Genomic DNA, 19447 nt, shown 5'->3' on the forward strand with positions numbered 1-19447 from the left:
ATTATTATTGAACATTTTTACTTGATAACACTTTTCTTTCTTAAATTAATCAATTGTAACTAAACCATTGGGGGTAAATAAGTTATTTATTGTGGCTGAAGGAATTTGCAATTTATGTCTAATTTTCTGCCCCTTTCAGTGCGTCTCTCTCAGTTATATTTATTGGTTCCAAAAATAAACAAAACCCCATTCATTTATTGAGCTTAGACGGCCATTCATTTTAGAGCTTTTGGAAATTATTCAAGTTTCATATTTGGCAAAGCGCTCCGGCTCCTCATATTTTCTGGTCGGATAAATAGGAATGTGTGTTGTGGGTTGCGTTGTCATCGTCATTTAAAAACAATCCAAGTGATGTAATTAGTGAAGCAGTCGTCCATAAAAACTCGCTAAGTTTTTGTCAGAAATCGCTCAACCCCCACCAGCTCCCGTAATGCTCCATTAAAACACGATTCTGACAATGACTTGATAATTGATTTAGGTAAAGCCGTAAAGCTGCAAGGCTCCGGACTGGAACAATAATTGTTTGGTGTTTATGATGCTATCTGACCCACTTAACGTAAACAGTATGCTAACATGCCACACATAACAGCCTTACTTCAAAGACTGCATTATTACACCCCTGAGTGATGTTAGAAATGTTCCAAGGCGGAAATAAATCTTCGCCAGTTCAATTTGTGTCATTGCGGCTCTAGAAGGTGGTAATAGACATACATATTTTTGAATCTTGAACAAACCCATCGATCATAAATGATAATGGGGGATTGGGAATTGTTCGTGCTGCTCTGTATCGCATACTGGTGTGAAATCGTCTCGACTGGGTAAATTATTTTTAAAATCCTTAAGCCTTTCCACTGGTACGTTAATAAAAGCGGTCAGCTAAGCTCGCATCCACTAAGCTCTATGAAAATTGCATTTCACGAACAACGTATAAGATGGATATCTTTTTTCGTCAATAGCCCCCAACAAAACGCCCATAAATCACCCGAGTCTTTGTATATTTCCTACAAATACCCCAAAAGTAATTGCCAGAGTCTCATCGATAACGTAATCGATCCGCAAGTTCCAAATCATTATTTTATCTCTCTACCAGTTCCGCCCAATCTTTAATTATACCTTCACTATTTTTTCCTTTTTTCTTTAACAACATATTTGCAACAATCAATTAGGTATTCCGGAATTTTATTATTCGAACGCACTTACAAATATTATTTATGATGATAATATTTGCAGCTTAAGAATGTAAGAGTTGTCGAAAAGCTTTTACCTTTCCTTCATATGATTGCAATTTCCTGCAGCGTCTCTATCCGCACAATCAAATGCCTGCGAGAGGTCGAAAAAAGCGCCGACTGATAATGTCATTTTGTTCCAGCTGTCCAATATCCTGTTGAAAGCTTTAAAAATTTACAATACACTTACGTTCCCTAAGTCGAAATAGGTTGCCGCGTTGTTTTTATTCAAACGTCCGTTCCCTCCTTGTCTCATATTTAAGAAATTATGAGGCGCAAGAGAATTATTAAACCCAGCTTACGAAAAAACATCATCGAGGCGTTTTAGATTCCTGCAACGCCCATTCGCAGGAAGTACTATTTCTAGTGCCTTGTCTTTTTGGCACTGCGCGATAATCGACGATTCCGTCAAGCTCGACTGACTTTACTGTTGTAGAACTCGTGTTTTATACAACGGAGCTTTCGAAGGAAAAACAGGAATTTACGAGTAACCGGAAAAAAATATTTGCGCGCATCTCCACCAGCCGTCGATAACTAAATTTCAGGTTTAATGTTTCAACATTTCGCTACTTTGTTTTTGTCGTAAAGTATGATTATCCGAAAAAAGCTAGACAGGAGGGGCAGGAAGAATTTCAGAGAGCGTAAGTGCATTCTGTGATTTTATTAACTTGCACTCTTTTGGGACCGTGCATGCTGATTAGAAATTTTAATGGCGAAAGTTTGTATTCAATTGTGGCAAGTTCTGCAATTGCATACTTTTCTCCAATAAGCAAATCTGAATTACCATTTGTAGCCGTTGTTCTGTTAAAACCTCGACCAGGCTGCGGTTGGCAGGAATTTCAGGGCGCAGCTTCTAGATCATATCGGCAAAGAAATGACAACTAAGTGTACATGTAATTCGTCCTTCGATGGATTTTTATTGCACCAACCTCTAATTAAATATCTTACTTAATCAGCGCAGTAAATTTCACAAACGATCTAAATTCCTTCGCCATCGACGTAAAAAGCTCAGATATGTAAATGTCCTGCAACGCTTCCTCTGATTCGAACAAACACTTATTTCTCAATTCCGTGAATTGCAATTTTTGCAGTGAAAACTTCGTTAGGCGCACTACATACATTTTATTCCCGAGCAGTGAATTAGTTTCATGCGACACGGTAAAATCGTTCGCAGCACAAGCGAAAATCGTTCGCAGCTCAGTGAAAATCGTTCGCAGCACAACACGGCAAGCTAAAATCTCGGGAGTCGAGATTTTTTGCGGAGCGAGCGAAAAACAAGCAACTGTGCGTCACTTGTCACTTTTCAATTTTCAGTGTTCATTGTGTTGTGACCTGACTGACCTCAGTGCAGAGCTGCAGGAATAGCTGTATATAATATAAACGATAAAGACACAACAAATATTGTAAATTTACAGATGGATGTAGGATTTAATACGTAAAGTCCATTTAAAAATCAAAAAACTACCAACGTCGCATTTTCCTCGATAATTACTATCGGCAACGCTGTCTAGTGTAAAATTTGGTGAGACTTGTAATTTTGAGGTTAAATGTTTATTAAGTGTCTTGTTTTTCTGGGCATGTTTAAGTAAAAGTAATAAGAATCAATAAATAAATGAGACGAATTCGGGTAGCTCGGTGGCCGCATAGCTGTCGGAGACAGTGCTCCGAGGTCGCGGTCCCGGCGCTAGTGGGTTCGAATCCCACCGAAGGGGGAGGATTTTTTCGAAGGAAGGAAACTCCGTCGGGCCATGGATGTGTGTGTATGTATGTCTAGTAGGGGCTGACGGTAGGGTGGTCGAAGGAAGAGCGACACTCTCCCGACACCACCGCGAGGTCAGCAGGGTTCAAATCCCAGGCCGGATGGGCCTCCCATGGATGTTGTGTGTTGTGGTATTCGTGTTGTGTCGTCCAGAAAAAGGAGAGGAGAAGGGTGGGCTTGGGTAGCCGGGGAAAGTACCCCGGAGCCCCGCCGCACCACAAAGGAAAAAATGAGAAACCAAGCCGACCGTAAAAGGTACCTGATAGGCCTGTTAGGTGAAAGGGGAAAGGCAAAAAAAAAAAAAAAAATTAGACGTGCTGCTAGTCAAACAATATGAACGAAATTCAAAGCAATTGAATTTTATTTTCAATCAAATAAATGTCACAATTTATAGTTACCAACATAGTATGAAAAAATATCTACCTAGGGTTTTTTAAATTTTACCAACCTAAAGCAACAGGTGTGGTTTATTGATTTTTTAATGAACTTTAATTCTCAATTATATGGCTTTAACAATTCATCTATTGGAAACATTTGTGTAGCAAAATGTGAAGAGGAAAATGGACAAATTATCATAATACAGGGTATTGCTATGAAAACTTGTGTTCTATTCAATATTAGTTGTTTAATAAACTAGTTTGTTAATGAAGGCGATTAATAATCGAAACTGTTTAAAGCACGAACGAGTGTAGCGAGTGAGTGGCTTTAATAGTTGAGATTATTAATCGCCCATTAACAAAAGAGTTGATTACAAAATTTTTTCGTTGACCGCAAACTTTTTTTTTGGTGACAAATTTTGAAATTAAAGCCAAATCAAAACCAATTTCATCTTTTTCCATAAAGATGAGACCTTATAAATACCTTCATTCTTTTTTTGTCCTCAGGGTAGGCCATTTTTAAATTTTTCAACACTTTCTATTCACTTTTCCACAAAGAGTGTCAGAAGACGTCAACTCCATTCACATTCAATTTCACGTAAAAATCACGATTGCTACGGAAACCTAGTTACCTTTGAAAAATATGACATGCGAATTATAACCAAAAATGTCGGTTTTTGAAAAAGTGAATTTGTAATTGTGCAGTTATGGAGCTATAAAATATAGAAAACCCTGCTGCAGTGTTGGTGAGTGCAAACAATGCATGTTCGAGGTTGTTTATACATCAAAATTTAATCAAAACGTCAAAATCGCAAAAATCGTTGATTAATGAAAAATAGTGTATTAATGAGGTCCATTAATACACTATAATTTAGACAAAAGAATTCATTAATATTGAAATTAACAAGCGGTCAACGGAAAAATAAATAAACCATTGTCAAGAAAATAAAACTGAAACATCGAAACCTAACCTCACAAATTTTGCCAGTCTGTTTATCTCTAAAAGCGGACGTATTGGCAGTTTCTATTGAAAAATACAGAGTTTTGATGTTTATTAGGGGCTAAGTATTTTGTATCAAATACGTTAAAAGATCGGATATTAACAGACCTTTAAATCTGGGAGACAAATTGCTGTTGTGAATTGTTGAGTGTGAGCAAGATACCTGTGCGCTTGCATAAGTGAGGTTAATGTAAACAAGATTAAATGCTGACAAGACAGCAATAATTGTGGAAGGCAAGTATTTGGATTTATTTTTTTAAATTTTTGCCTCCGCTGTTGGTGTGGTGTGAACCTGATGTGAAAATGTCTAAACTTGACAATGATGGTAAGGCAATGATCTCAATGTATTTATCAATATTAATAACGGAAATGAATATTTATAGTGGGAGAAACTAAAAACGTCTGTCTCATGATGTGATCACGTCTGTTGAAAAGTGGTCCCTGTACCTGGACCACATTCAATGTCAAAAACTCAAAATTAGCTTCATGCAATTCTCAATAGAAATGAAGAATGAAGGAAATGGTCATTTGGCAGTAAGAGAAACGCGAAAAATACTGGGGGATTACTAAAGGTAATTAGACCTCGCAATTAATTGCATTGATTAATACAAATATTTTCAGATAAAAACTAATTGGACAGCAAGAAACATGAAGTTCAGAAAAATGTTTTACAGGAGATGAAAAGGCAGAAGGCATGAAACTACAACACAAGCCAAAATATACAACAAAATAGCACAAATAAAACAACTAATTTAATTTATATACATATGTACATTAAGAAACAAACATATTTGCAAACAGGGTTTACTACAGAATTCTTCCAAAGAGTTGTTCTTCCACCTTTGTAATCTAAATCGGCCTTGACATGAATACCTCTCAAATTTTGTTTACCTCTAATAGCGGACGTATTTGCAGTTTCTATTGAAAAATGCAGATTTTTGATGATTATTTAAAAACATCATTGGATTTAGATAATATTAATTATTTATGCCTTGCTCCTTATTCCTCCAAGTACTATCATCCATAATCATATAATTTGTAGAATACATATTACTTAAAATCAATAACGAGCGTCATTGAAGTTTTCACTTCTGTCGTGCGGTCTTAAGCACACACTCTTTTTTTTGGATGAGAGGCGTCTACCTGCCCTACACCAAAATCGTGCAAATGAGCTGACCTGAAGAATATAAAATTTGACCTGTACTGAAAATACGCATTCCGATTTTAGGCCAATGTCAGTTTCTCATTCATTCGTGTGACTTGGTAATTGTTTTGTTAAGTTTTGGTTGAAGGATGATAAAAATTGTATAGAACGAAAGGTTAATCAATGGAGTTGTGTGATTGTTTGATGAGCGTCCCGCGAACTGCTGAATCTTGTCGTTTCTTTTGCGCTATAATTTTCCGATGTTAACGTCCTTGTCTGTCGGATTCCGGTTGCATGTGAACAGGAATTCGGGGATTCACGTGGGTGACCCTTCAATCGGTGATGGCAACATCCAGTGATGTCTGTCCGTTGTATCGCCCACATCGGTGACTGCCCTTTAATTAACACGAATTTAATTGACGGAATAAGTAGACAACCGGTAAATTGGCGAGGATCGGAATTAGTCGAACCGCTCGAGCCCACTGGAAAACATCAATTTTGATCATAACCGGCCACTTTATCCGATATGAATTAGGGAACTTATGTCAATTAAAGAAATTACATTGTGCGTCCCTTCTGGTTCGTATCCGGCCGACAACGAAATTAATGGGCTCCCGTTCATCTGCATTAAATATTTCATGCGTCATTAAAAGGAATTGGCGCTGCTAGGGACGGGAGAAAATTGTCGAAGACACATATTCCGAGAATATAAGCACCAGAAGTTGGTAATATGATTTAGATGTAAGGTGCACCGGATGTTGCCTGGAATCGTGACCAGAACTTTTGACTGCATAATATACTTATATAAAATTTAGCGAGGGAGCGGCGCGACCCCCCCTTGATAAAAACCGGAAACGTTGACGCAAACCGTATGTCCCCTCATTGATTACTTAATTTCCCCCTTCGCAGCCACCACACTGTTCCAGGGTCGGTCTCGAGTGATATATAATTTCCAATAAGGCGACGCTCGCGCCGCTCGATCATCCGTCGACTATAGATATTAGTGAGATAGCGGCGCCGGCTCCAGGTTATGAAGTGTGACTCCACACAGCTGGCACTGACGGGGACCAGGAGCACGATATCAAATATCGAAGGAAGAATATTTAGTGAGACACGGACTGCGCCAAAGTGGACATGTCGATTCTTCCAGACGGAAGATCACGGATTCCTGCCGTTTTTTATGCCGGCGTCGACACAGAAGAATTGCTGGTTGCATCGGAGTACGAAGCGGCTGCTTTGAGATGGGTCGTTTGCGAGATCGACAATTTGCTGAATTTTTCTCCGGCGAAATGAAGTGACGCATTAACAAATCGCCGACGGTAAACGCAGCGTAAGCTCAATCAACGTAACTGACCGTGAAAGAAGAATGGACACGCAAACGACTTAACAATCGACCTGTTGGAATTTAATGCGTTAGATATGGCCCGAGTGGGAGACTGGGAATGACACATTCCGGTGTTCACCGGAAAAACTGGTGACGTTTAATAAAACGAGATTTTCCGCAAATAAACGCTCAAATAAAGAGCGTTATTTGTTCTTGGTGCAGTTTTGAGTACATTCATTACGCCATTCGACGTTAACACGTCAACTTTGTAAAAGGCGTTTGTTTCTGTTCTGGCCCAAAATTGGTTAAGTAACAAAAAAATTATTTTTTCGTCACCCACAAAAGTTTTTATCCTCCTTTTTTGGTGTTTTAAATTGATTTGTTGATTTTGGTCTCTAAACCTAATTGATGAAAATTAGTTAATTTTGATAGGATAAAGTCAAAACATTAAATTGGCTGAAAAATATTATCTCAGTGTGAGTTATATTTTTTATCTATCACTGTGGGATAAGATATACTATACCGTACTTATTTTCGAAGTGTAATAGTCTCCTTATTCCACTGAATGCGGTAATGTAATTATTATCGCCCTTGTGGGGTAATGAAACTCACAAATCCAAAGCACCAACAAGCAAATTACAGTAAGTACAAAACTATAGTTTCACCTCCGAAAAATTTAAAATTCCTGTTTGATATTTTTGTTGTTATTCGGTAACTAAGACGCGTGTACAGGCCCTACACGTTGGTATCATCTTGAAAAAAAAATCTTATCGTCACCTTGATAGTTTCTTACATAAAACACCAACAAGAGGAAACTCTATGTAACCTATTAAAACTTACCTAGCTAACTATATATTTTCAGAGATAAAGCAGAAATGTTAAGATTAATTAATACATTGCTGCCCACGCAAATATGTAACGAAGAGAAATGTTAAACAAAAACTCACGTATGTTTTCAAACCTATTGTTCGTCCTTTAAAGATGAAATATTTTTAATTAAATGCCACTAACAAATTCTTTCTTATATTTTTTGTTCACTTTGTTACTCTCTTCCTATCTTTTGGAATAACCTGGACATAATTTTGTGCATGTTTAAGCAAATATGCTCTAATCGGCAATATTAGACATTAATACAAAAATGTGGGTGTGAACAATCCACGCAAATTGGATAATAATCGGAACAAAAATAAATTCTTTGTGATTTAAATACTAACATTTAATTAGTGTGTAATTTGCACGACGTTTAATCCATTCATAAATTCATTCAATTGAAACTGACTGCGTAGGTGGCAATGTAGTAAGCGTAAATTCAATGGCCCATATAAAAGGTGCATTTTAATTAGTTTTATAACAAATACCTATACTAGACAGGTTGTTTTAAACGATAATATAAAACCTATCCAACTCAAGTAACAATCATCGTAACATTGATGCACCAAATATTTTAAGTACATTTAAAAAAAGATATAAATTCAAATCTCATATACATAGTTACTGAGTGTTTGCACCAAAAGTGCGAATGCATTTATTTCTCATGTTTTTAATATCACAAATTTGAAATTTTAGTTAGGTAGTCACTCAGCGCATAAAGGGACATAATTTTGGATAGTTTTCACGTCATTTCTCCTTTTTGTTATTTGTTAACGTTTCTGCTCTAGTACTTGATTTGAACTTTAATACTTTATTCACTCTTGTTTTCATCACTGGAAGACGTCAACTTAATTTTTCTGATCGATAAAATTATTAAATTTTTTATACTTCAATGTCAAATATTTCTTTGCAACTTATAATTTTTTTTATATATCAAAAATATGTGTGTTAATTTTGACAGAAACGGCGCCTTGTCAAAAAGTTATATTGTTATAATAGTTAAAATTAAAATTGTCATGGTTACAAAACAATTGAGACTAGTTAATCACACAAAACCACTGGTTTGGTAAAAATTGGGAGGTAAAAAAATCTTGGAAAACTTCAGCAAATTTTGCAGAATTATATAAAGAACAATTTCATAAATTGGCGAGTTCTTCCATTCGTTAAAATTAACACATATATTTCAGATACACTCTTTATATACACCTCTAGATTCTGACGCATATTCTAAAATTTCAAATTTGTAGCGTTAACGGTACCAGATATATACCCGTCAGAATTTTTATAGTCGACTCCCGGTATGTTTTGAGTATAATACATGAGCAGAGGCCAGAAATGAATTATTATTAGTTAGCTCTTTTACAAAAAATTAATTAGAAAGAGGGCTTCGTTAGAGTAGTTTTTGTTTACGTACAAATCCTGGGGTATTTTATCCTTGTATGTGCAATTAACTATGATCACAAGAAAATTATGTAAAGGAACAATTCACAGTTTTAGATTTTATTTTTATAAAGTACTTCAGACTTCATCTTTGTTTTTATTAATATTCCAACCCACATAAACAACAAATTTTAATTAAAATTTTTGTTTTTGAGTAGTATTAAAATTCACAAAATAGTACATACAAATAGGTCACAATGTTCAGATACGAGTACCTAATTAATTAATTGAAAATCACACCACGCAACAAATAATTATGATCTAAGCATTTGTAAAATTCACAAATACCATTAATTTTTATTGTATATTTGTTTAGCAAACACTAAGAGCATATTTTAGAAATATTTTAAATTAATCACTCTTAAAAATCGTCTCATATTCTTAATACAATTCTCAAAATTTGCAAAACTTACCAAAGCTAAATTAATGAAATACCTACCTACCTCAAACTAATACAAATAACCGACTGATTTTTCTTGAATAAATTATTAATAATTATGACATGTGATGCAAAACAATTTTTAAATAAAAACCTCTAAAATCATAAATGATTCTTCACAGTATAGTATATTATACATATTATAAGTGATAGAAGTGCATCATTATACAAGAGTGAGAATTTTGACCGACGAGTGCGCTTGCGCACGAGTGGGACACTTCTCACGAGTTTCATAATGGCATTTCGATCACGTCTGATATACGACGTTTTATCTTACAGGGCAACTATTGCAAAAAATCCAAGAAATGAAGTTTCATTCAAGTAAAATGACAGCTGTCAAATTTAGTCACTTGTGAGTACATTATGTCAAGTTAAATGGTAGCTGTCAAATTTACTCACTAGTGAGTACTTTATCTCACTTGTGATTAAAATTTGACTTCTGTCACCGAAACCAATGGTCTAAGGTAAAACTTCACCTGAAACTCCTGAAAGATAAAATATTTTAAATTAAATATCTCTATTAATAATAAAAATAGTGGCTTTTATCTGAGAATCCAGTCACAACTTATGATTTTGCAAGTTCTAAATAAGCGTGATTTAACTATTAATACAGTCATGAATTTTTAATATCTGTACAGTAAGCATCTTTGTTTATGTTCCAGTCCTTACTCGTAACTTAACTCGTTTTACTAGTGGTATAGTTCAAATTAGTTTAGTTTGGAATTATTTCCTTCTTTTTTACCAAATGAACTTGTAACCTCATTCGGAAGTACTATCGAGTTTACATAATACAACCGCGTTGCGTGTTATGAATTCTGTGGAGATCTTTGCACTTTAGGTCAAACGACCAAGAAAGTACATGTAACACTTACAAAAAAACCATTAAAGTCACAATTAAAACATCACTCGCAAGAAATGGTTGTCTGCAGAATCAGACTTTCACTGGGAGATTAGAGGTAATGTTTGTTTTCCACTTTAGATGAATCCGAAACAGAAAACATACACCGCGAGGGTGGTTCATCATTTATTTTTTGTGACAGAAAAGACGAAGTTAGGAAAATTAATTTCTCTACCAACAATATTAACATAGGTCAGCGAAAAAGGATTGTCTTGCACATCGCCAGATCTTGCTCAAACAGCGACAACCAATTTGTTAAATCTGCTTCATCCAAAATCACTTTTAAAGTGCGAAAAAACAAAGTTTATAAAACATATTTGTATTATTGAAACTATGTACTAAAAAAATTAATTGTGAATCAACATCTTTATTTTGGGACAATTGTGATGAAAGACCATTACGAGTTGTTTGTTGAAGGCAATATTTTTGTTAACTGTAAAACTGAAGAATACTTTGTTATACTTTGTCAAATTACTGGCGGCATGGCAAAACTTCAAAGCAGACTTTAAGTGGTTAATTACGGAAAGTAAAGTTTGTTGACCTTACTAGAAAATTTTACAGTCAAACCTGGTAGTTATTTGTTGACTTAGCGACAAGGGTACCTATTAATGAAACATATGTTCTGGGGAAAATCCAGAAGAATGCGCAAACTAAACACACGTTAACAAAATTGTGTGTATTTGTAGTTTGTAGAAAATTAAGGAACGAACTTGTTGGATAAGGAAGGAGAAAAAACATTATAGCCTAACATTGATGGTACCTCACGAAGTGCATGGGGAAAATAAATGCTCCTTATTATTAATACATAATTCACTGTCATTTTTGGGTAATTCTAACAAAAAAATGTAACGTAGATCAGCTAATATTAGGTTTTGAAACCCAACATGTGCCTTGCATTTATCAAGTTAAAATCCCGAATGTAATGGAATTTTAATTATATTTTCTTTGATATCCTCTTTGTTATTACACAATGATTGCATTAAATCGAGAATTTGGATTCATCAAAAAATTGATTAATTTACAAATAATTATGTGAATTATAGTCTGACCCTTACAAGGATTAAATTGGAAATTTCAAATACATAATCCACAAGTAACGAGTGTTCAAATAAAATTATGGTCAAGCAGGCCGTGGTTTCTCTCTCTCTCTCTCTCTCAGCGTCATTTGTTCTCTTAAATAAAAAATTGAAGTTTTCTGTTCCTTTCATATTATTTCTCTAACATTTCAACGGTTTCGGAAATTCCTCTTGATGGTCGTTCACTTCTACTCTTTTGTTCTACACTTCTTGTTTCACGTAATATTTGAGAGCTGATGAAGCTACGCGATACTTTAACGGAAACTAAAGTAAGCACCAGGCCACTTGACCACACGTTATTTTTTTGAATACACGTTATTATACAGCCTGTCACAGAATTCCCTCCCCATAGAAAACAGGCATGTGCCAACAGCAAAAAAGCTTCCAAGAAGACTCAAATAATTTTTTCTGTATACCGGGACATTTTTTTAACATTGAACATAGCCCATACTTATTCCCTATGTTCAGTTTTAAAATACACTGGTCAATGCATGTATGTAATCACGTAACCAAGGTAACGAAAATAAGTAGATACTTGACAGTTTAACAAAATAGTCAAGTTGTTTGAATAATGCAGTTATTCTATGCCAATCAGAGCATTAGAAATGTGTGTGCCATTTCCAATGCAACACATGATAGACCAATCCCATCAATCGGAACAATTTTTAACATTATTTCAAAATCTCTGGCGTTCAGTATAGTTGGTTACATAGCAACTTACAATGCATTGATCTGTGTTTTTTAAAACTGATCATAGAGAATAAGTATAGACTATGTTCAGAGTTAAAATAATGTCCCGGTATAGCTCACATAAAGTCTTCAATTTCACCAATCCCAGAAGCTCATCTTCAGGTACTATTAAAAAATCGGAGAGGTTGCTAGACAGCAAAAATAATTATTGATATCGCAACAAAATTCGAAATACCGGCAAAGCAAAATTGCGGTCATCCTACCTTGATGGTGCTCAACTCTAACTGGTCAAATTTAGGATGTCTTTTCTCGATTATTTCTTGAGATAGGACTTTTTTTCTTTAAAATTCAGATAATCATATTTTCCCAAATACTCCCTTCTTTCTCTGGGGAGGCATTTCTGGGACACCTATATGTTAACATAAAATTTAGTGACAGAAAATCCATTATTGTAAATTTATTTATTTACTTATTTATTTATTTAGCATTTTACAAATTGTTGTCAACAAGAAAAATTTCGTTTAATATTTATGTTTGTATACAATTTATGTAAAATGTGGTTGGTCGTTTTTTTGTCCACGATCCACCCTGTCGGAGACCGCACCAAGTAAAACAGATTTAATTTTGATTTCTCACTTGTTTTTTCGCTTAAAAAATCCACCCATATCGTAACATGTGATGTAAGTCTCCTAAAGCTTTGCATTAATTACAAAATTTATACATAATCTCTGATACAGCTTTTCGACACTAACAATTACACCGTAATAATAGAAATAGATTTAATTTCTGGTTGCGAACTGTGTAATACTGACAGATGTAATTTGATGTTGTTATTATTGCTAGTCGATGAATTAAAAATGTTTGTGTTCGACATTGTTCCTAACGGCACCATTCATTTTAGGTATGTATGATTTGTGCATGAATCGGTTGAGTTCAATACTAATTTGATATTGCCGGTAAATTCTAAATTGTAAATTATAAAACCATAATTACGGGACAATAGGCAACTATTGAAAATGCCATTACTGACATAAACATAAATTAATTTTTAGTTTATAACTTCACATCTTTATATGGGGCGTTCAAATGAAAATCTGGGCTGGGAAGGCGTTGGAAACCGTCAATTGTTTTGGGTGTAATTAACCTAAAATTTATAAACAAAAAATCTTTCTGTTTTTTTCTTTCTTTGCAACTAAGGACTCCTATTCTCGAAGCGAATATCTAAGGGCACCCTTTGCTGAAAACAAACATGTTCAATTATGTGCCGATTAAATACATATGAGCAAATGTCATTCGTGTCAAACGGCGGGAAATTCAAACTTTACACTGCTTTGGTTTACTTTTTTCAACGCCTACTCAGCCCAACTTTTATCATTTCAACGCTTGATATGCAGATTAATATTTATCAGAGTCTGGTGTATTATTATTACCTTGTGGTTCCCCTGACAAATGGATTGTTTGCGTTTCTGGAATGTTTTCGCAAAGAGATATACAGTGTTTTATGAAGTAAACCAGCGAAGAATTTATGCAATTAGATTTTTAAGTATATGGATTGCATAAAAGCGTCCATAACTCAATGTAATAACGGCGAGTACCTATGTAAATGTCATTTAATATTTTTACAGTTATAGCGCGGCGCTGCGGAGTAAAACGGTTCCGTGCGTTTTATTACAATTTTCAGTATTTCCGAGCAATAGACTTAAAACTTACGTTCAAACCAATAAAACTTTCCGAACTTAATTACTAATGTTGCATTTACGAACAACTTGTATCAATTTCGATGAATATCCGCATTTACGAGACGCCGTTCGGCAATTTCATCCCGAAAAGCGCTCGGAACACAGGGCAGACCGTCCCTCATTCTCCCACTTTACACCGTCAAAAAAACCACTACGGCTTTCAATATGACGCCTTCCCCGGTGAAATAGAAAGTTATTTATCTAGACTAGATCGGAACCTAGCATACAAATGTTGCAAAAATGCAATATAAACCAACCGTGCGTCGACACAGCTGCTCCAGGATGTGGGAAACTGTGAATGTCTCCGGATTTTCGCAGACTGGAAGACGACGATCTTCGAGGGGTTGATTTAAAACTGCGTTTGAAATGACGGTAATTATGAATGGCTGATGTGACGTTATCTCGCGGTGCCGCTGTCGGAGACAGGCGTCGGTGCTCGTTATCGAAGCTTGTCACTGCACTCGACGATGGTCGTCGAGTCTGCAATTGCTCCTGGAACGGTCCAAACAATGACAAAACAGATGTACGGCTGTGCAGCCAGTCTGGATGGGCCTACGGGGAACCGTTACGTCCACTTCCGGAAGCTGCCTTTGGGGCTCGGCCGACTTATCGCGAGTTGGACAGCCCAAAAAGGAAATTAACTCCAATATTGCCCTAAAATGGGACCGTCGATAAAGAAACAAACAGTCGAAGAATCGAATTCGTTAATTATTAACTAAGAATGTCAATCTTTACGAACTTTTAAAAGAGTAAAGTTGAAGTAGAAAGAAGAAAGTGTCTGTCTATCTCAGAAACCCGCTGATGGGGCGTCCAAAACGGATTAATTTATCATACGTATATTATAATCAAATATGTAATTATAAAATTTAGTACTTATAAACTAAATGTAAACAGACATGTTATAAATTCCATTTAATACCGATTACGTTTACGGTAAAATCCAGTGCTGTGAAGCCACAGTTTCAGTCATTCGATCTATGTTAAATGGTACAGCATCCGGAGGCTGAAACATCCAGTAGTAAAATATACGAGTACATGTTATTACTGAACACGCCAGGATTCTTTTTCAGTCTTGCGTCTCTAGTCTTTAGAATTTTCTAAAGCGTTAAGGTGATTCGGAACCAATGAGTTTATGATCACCATTTTAAGATACTTTGTTTATCAATTTGAACTGATGCTTTTTCAGTCTTGCGTCTCTAGTCTTTAGAATTTTCTAAAGCGTTAAGGTGATTCGGTCCTAATGAGTTTATGATCACCATTTTAAGATATTTTGTTTATCAATTTGAACTGAAATCTTTGGGTCAATGGGTTGTGATTGAAAGCCCACCGCACTGAATTAAGTTAATTGTTCACCCAAACGTGACCCACTTCATCAGCCCTGTATCTTCCAGGCTTCTGGAACGAAGTACCAAAGTGCAGGTTATTGAAATGTTAAAAGAGAATGATCTTGCGAAACGATCTTTTTTGTATTGTTTCATCTGCTTTCTTGCAATACAACGTACGAGCCTGACGAAATCTAAACGCAACACAAAATACATTTGCCAATGGGAACTAGATTCATTAAGAATTATAAGTTTTGGACATCCCTAACTAGCACCATCTCTGGGAAGCTTTTCTGCAAATGTGTGAACAAAGGGGAACTAAAAAACTTCAGGGATGTCCAACGGAAACTACTTTTTGTCAAAATATGCTTTATTACACCTAGTTACTCATTGAATTGAATATTGGCTTACATTTTGAGTTCGTCAGGATCGTACTCTTACGCGAAACACGTTGTAGAATATCTTCATTACATACTTATATCGCGCGTTCAAATGAAATCCTGGACTGGGAAGGCCTTGGAAACCGCCAATTGTTGTGCTTTTTTACAGCGTGGATTAATTGGAGCATGCTGACAGTTAACCTAAAATTTAGAGCCAAAAAATCTTTCTTTTTTCCTTTCTTTGCAATGTTTTTGATTAAAAATAGAATAACTTAACGATTCATATTCTTGAAGCAAATATCTAAGGGCACCCTTCGCTCAGAACAAACATGTTCAATTATGTCCCGATTAAACATAAACAAATGTCATTCGAGTCAAATGGCGGGAAATTCAAATTTTACACTATTCTAAACGGTTTACTTTTATGTCTTTATAGCTTTAACTAATAAATAAGCCCTTAGCTTTCCGAATATACCGTGCCTTCAAATAAATTCGGCAATAGTGTAGGCTGTGATTTTATTATGAAGTTGGCAACATGCAATTTTTAAACACAGTACAGCAGTGACCTTGGACGGCACAATATTATGCATTCACGATCTTTTTGGGACCGAGTTGGCTATGATTTTTTCTTTTCATGTTGGACTAACTGACTCAGTGATGCAATTTTTTTTCTGTCAGTGTCTGTTCGACATTTTCTTGCCACCGGATTGCCAGATTTATTGTTTTAATATTCGTAAGAAACTAAACGATTTATTAAGCATGTAAAAATAATTTAAATTTCCGTCAAAGGAACAGTCAAAATTGCTAAAATAACTTGATACGATAAAAAAATTCTATTAAACGATTTAATTTAATTTAAAAATAACAGATCAGATTCCAGAGATCCGGCAACAATGTACCTATTCAGAAAATATAACCTTAAACTGAAAACAACCTAACCTAACACAAAAAGTGTCAATTTCCTTTAGGGAATTTAGTTATCACCGAGGTACTGCCAACAAAATCACTAGATGGCCATAGCCAACTCGGTCCCAAAAAGATCGTGAATGCCTTATACACGTGTTTATTCTGATCGTGACATAAAACTATTGACAACATGACAACTGTCAGTGCTAAACAGTCTACCAACCATTAATAGACAAAATACATATATACAAATCACACCCTACTCTAATTTCGAGTTTATTTGAAGGCACGGTACAATCGTATGTACTTTTCAATCCTACCTGCAAAGCTTGATTTTAAAACTGTTTAAGTACAACGAACTATGTACCGTGTAAGTACAGTGTGGAATAAAATGATTTACATCTAGTTACCTTTGCATTACCCTTGTAAAAATACGAAATGCCGCTCTACAAAAAAAAGAAAGCCTAACCTCAAAATATTCCAAAATTCCAAATGTGATTTATTGCGAAGGGATGATATGAATGCAAAGTAGAGATTGAAATTAAAAAGGAGCTAACAAAAGTCACAGCTAGTGTTGAAAGTGGCCACCAACGTTTGTTAATTCAATTTAGTAAATTGTAACAATTGTCAATTCGATTGATGACATTTATTGACAGAACTAATAGTTCGGCACTTCAAAAAAAAGTAGAGCGGTACAGGAAAATTTACATGTGCAAAAATTCCAAAGATAACTAGATGTAAATCATTTTATTCCACACTGTACTATCGCGGCCATCCAAAAGTGAACGTTTTTTTTTTATAGTTTGATTTTTACTTTAAATCATAGGCGTCCTAAAATGTCAAAGTTTGACACTAGCGATAAAAAAATTATTGAAACTATTTTTTTTAAATGCCACATCAGCCACATCTCACTCCGATGCAGACAGCTAGGGCTATTGCAAAGCTAAAAGAAAATTGGTCGTTGGCTGCTGTGGCGAGAGAATTACATTGCAGTAAGACTTGCATCTTCAATATAAAAAGGGGTTGGCAAGAAAACAGGCTTGAGAGACCAATGCGAATAGGTGTTGGAAAGGTTTCTTTACTAAAGTTTACTTCACAGACCATCAACAGAATTAAGACTTTCAAAACCCGTATAAAACATGGGAGACACTGACAACACTAGCGCTGCTCTAGCGTTAGGCCAAACTAAATTACCGAATTTACTCGTTAATCCGATCGGGAATTTCCGTTTAAAAAAAAGGTTCATTTGAATATTAATTAATAATGTCATCAGTAATTTTGAATTTTCTCATTTCTGTCAAGGTTTAGTCAATAAATTTTATAAATTGTTCTACAAAATAAATTACTCCAAACCAGTCTCTTGAGATAATTTTTCGTTATCTCTTTATTTGGTAAGTTATCTTTTTCTTTTTGAAAAAGTACGAAATATGGTTTTTCAGATCGCAATTTTTATTTTATTTATTTGGATATGGGAAAAATTAAACATAAATGCTTTGTAAACAACAAGATCGGCGATAAAAAATAAACATTTTAAATATCCAAAATTAGAAGAACAAAGGAAACGATGGATAGAAGCTTTAGGTAAATGTTGCACCACCCTTCAAATCAGATAATGCCTTTATTTGCGAGAAACATTTTAGCAACAATTTCTTTACTCAAAAAACAAAACTCCATAAATACGCCCTGCCGTCGATTTTTCTTCGTGAAGACAAACAAACTTCAATAAATAATGTTAGACCAGCTGAACAAATTGAAAATTCTAGGATTACTGAAAATCCCACTATAGAGAATCTAATCCTTCCTGTTATGCCCAAGGCCCAAAATAGACACCCAACAAAATCTTCTAGTGTGTTGCAAGTACTTAAATGCAAGAAAGTTAGTAGTCGTACTTCAAAAGGTAGAAAAATTTATTATATGGACCGATATCAGCGAAAAACAATTTCAAAATTAAAAAATCTTTTGCACGATTCTAAAATTATCTCCAGAAATTTTAGAAGTTAACGCAAGATCAAATTATTGAACTAGATCTACCCTTCAATTCAGTTTCACTCGCCTTAAACTAGCCCACTCATGCCCAAAAAATCCCAATTTATACACAAACTCGTTTAATGAACTATTAATTTGTTGTATATGTTAGAATTTGTATTAAAATGTTTAATACTTATTTAGTCGTTTCTATTTTTTTTAAATAAGTATCAATTTAAATCAAATTGAAAAAAAAATAGGCAACTAGGTATACAGAAAGTCAGATATGCAACTTGTTATACATTAGTTTGGCCTAACGCTCGGGCAGCGCCACTTGAGCGCGTCCCCGAAAATGTAATCCCACTTGACAGTCTTACTATAGTTTAATTGTCTGTGGTTTACTTTCACTTTAATAATGTATTAATTACTTCTCAGTCTCATTTTTATTATTACAACTTTTTATTATTAAAATAGTAACACCTGCTGCACAAACGCCAATGAATACAACCTGATTTAATCTAACGAAAAATACGGAAATTTTCGCAAGCTATCGTTCACTTTTGATGGCCGCGATTGTATATACCATTCACGATGTTTTGGCATAAGGGGAGGCTATGATTTCATTTTTTAACGTTGGATACATGTTTGATTTCTGTCATCTCTACTGTCACTAAAGTGCCTGACATGCGGACCTATCAAAATGAAAGTAACATGTTGCCGAATTTACCGTAATCATAATTAAGCGACTTTAAAATGTTTTGATAGTGTTTGTATTAGACTGCAGAACATATTTTCAGTAAGTTACAATGAAGTCAAGTTTTTTTAGTGTATAAATTAAATCGTAGGTGAGTACAAGATAAATATGTAGCACGGACAGTGAAGGAAGAAACAA

The 19447-nt window shown here is 35.0% G+C and overlaps 1 long non-coding RNA gene across 1 annotated transcript; it reads left to right on the forward strand.

Annotated features, from left to right (window-relative positions):
• The first annotated feature begins 17679 nt into the window (after positions 1 to 17679).
• On the forward strand, positions 17680 to 18954 carry LOC138136032 (uncharacterized). The gene is made up of 3 exons (XR_011161152.1): positions 17680 to 17981; positions 18030 to 18171; positions 18231 to 18954. It is a non-coding gene; the product is annotated as an uncharacterized lncRNA (long non-coding RNA).
• The last annotated feature ends 493 nt before the right edge of the window (positions 18955 to 19447 follow it).

Source organism: Tenebrio molitor, chromosome 7, assembly GCF_963966145.1.
Source record: "Tenebrio molitor chromosome 7, icTenMoli1.1, whole genome shotgun sequence".
Taxonomy (NCBI): domain Eukaryota; kingdom Metazoa; phylum Arthropoda; class Insecta; order Coleoptera; family Tenebrionidae; genus Tenebrio; species Tenebrio molitor.